Here is a 2,082-nt window from a genome sequence, read left to right on the forward strand (position 1 = left end):
CTACCATAGGAGTGTCTGATATGAAGTTAAGGGAAGGTTTAGGGACTGGCAAGTGTGTGCACTTACCCAGTCAGCATGACAGTACCAGACTGCACGCAGGTTCTGCAATGGCAGATCTTAGATACATTTTACCAGGCCGCTTCTGTGGGTGGCACAATCAGTGCTGCAAGCCCACCAGCAGCATTTGTATTTACAAGCCCTGGGCACTCCTGGTGCACTTTACTGGGGTCTGACAGTAAACCAAATAAGCCAATCATCGAATCCAACCAACATATACATTTTAAATAGGGAGCACTTGCACTGTGGCACTGGTTGGCAGTGGCACAGTGCTCTGAGCAGCTAACACCAGCAAAACACATGAGGCACAGCGACAAAAAAGTGGAAGGGAGACTCACGCCAAGGTGCCAGGTCTAACAGCGTTGCTAATAGCACGCTATCTCAGTGATAAAAAACCCACGCTAGCCGGCGATAATTATCCTAGCGCTAAGTGCGCTCAGCGATAATTGTCACCGGTTGTTGCTGATATGCCCCTAAATGTGCAGAAAACAAATAGAGGCTTAGTTACAAACCCGCTTGCGCCAATTTTGCATCATTTTAACATGGGAAAAGTGACGTACGGGTGGCGCAAGGGGCTTGTAAATAAGGTCCATAGTTTCTCCTTTAAAAAGAAGCAGAATGTGTCTGAAATTAATGGAGACCTCACTCAGTCACAAAGAATCCCTGACTCAAATTCTCTCCCCTTTCGAAAAGGAACTATATGTGAGAATTTTATAACAATAACTGCCTAAAACAAGCATTTGCAATGCATCGGTCTCGCGTTTGGGACCTTATATATATTTAGCAATGCAGCATATTAGCCTGGGCGCTGAAACATCTACTGTTCCTTAAGATGGAGGGCAAGTGAGCTCCAAACTGCGTGACACTCCAGGTATGGGAACACATGGAGAGAAATATTGCCTTTCAGCGGGAAATGGTATAGTCCAAAGATTTGTTTTTAATATGATATTAGGGCCTTCGGTGGTTATATCAGTTAATAAAATATTATTATCTACGGGTGCTCGTGGAAGACATTTTCTATGGCGCAATCTCTGTGTGAGCAGAAGGACATGGAGGAGGTAGGTAGTATGTGTGGCAGGCAGTGTGTGGAAAGCTGAACACGGGAGACCTTAATAGCACTTAGCATGAATTAATGTACCTCACGACAGGATCCAGAGAGGCGTGTGAATCACCATCTCCAGGTTTTAGTGAGAAATGCTCTTTCCCCTTGTGTTCGCCATTACAAAGCCCAATATGCTCTGAATGCGAACTTAAAGGGAGTCGCAAGATTGGTTCCAGAATGGTGGTGAAAAACAGGGCTTTATGTGGGATTAAAAAACTGGGGGTCTGTCAAACTGGTGAGAGGAGTTGGTCTAACGGCTAGGGCAGTTGACCTTGAATCTGGGGAACTGAGTTTGAGTCTCGGCAGTGACACTGAACATCCTGTGATTCTGGGCACATCACTTAATCTCCCCGTGCCTAACAAAAAAAAATGAATGTGTCCTCATGTAACGCAACTGGTGCTATGTAAAGCGCTCTGATACCCGATTCGGGTCAAGTTCGCGCTATATAATACTCTGTAAAAAAAAAAAAGAAATGCGTGGCTGATGTAATTAAGGGCGTGGCTTAAAAGAACTGAAGCTAAAAATCTGTGCTTAGTTTGTGCTTAGCATAGTGTGCCACCTGCTGAGTATTTTGCTGTTTCTGTGATTGCATCCAGGTATATGATACTACAAGTAACATCATACCTACATCAAGCCATGACTATTGGCTTTATTAATGGTTGTATAAAATAAATAAGCAACAACTATGACTTTGTTGTATATAATATTAAAGATGCTTCAGTTCTGAAACGATAAGACTGTAAAAGAACTAAAACGAGTCTCTGAACTTACATCAAAGGATTTGAACAGTGGTACTGCTGCAGAGTTGAGATTTTTTTCACTCAGAGGGTTGGGGCAAAAATGGAGAGCCTGAGAGGGACCCGTCTCAGCACCTGCTAGTTAGAACTGCCAGTGCTGAGCACTGGCAGGACCCGGCCCACTT

General features: G+C 44.1%; 1 non-coding gene across 1 annotated transcript; it reads right to left on the bottom strand.

The window, feature by feature from the left end:
• Positions 1 to 1,187: 1,187 nt before the first annotated feature.
• On the bottom strand, positions 1,188 to 1,319 carry LOC146867735 (small nucleolar RNA SNORA26). Its single transcript, XR_014968929.1, has one exon. It is a non-coding gene; the product is annotated as a small nucleolar RNA SNORA26 (small nucleolar RNA).
• Positions 1,320 to 2,082: the final 763 nt, after the last annotated feature.

This window comes from Triturus cristatus, chromosome 1_2 (assembly GCF_964204655.1).
Source record: "Triturus cristatus chromosome 1_2, aTriCri1.1, whole genome shotgun sequence".
NCBI lineage: Eukaryota > Metazoa > Chordata > Amphibia > Caudata > Salamandridae > Triturus > Triturus cristatus.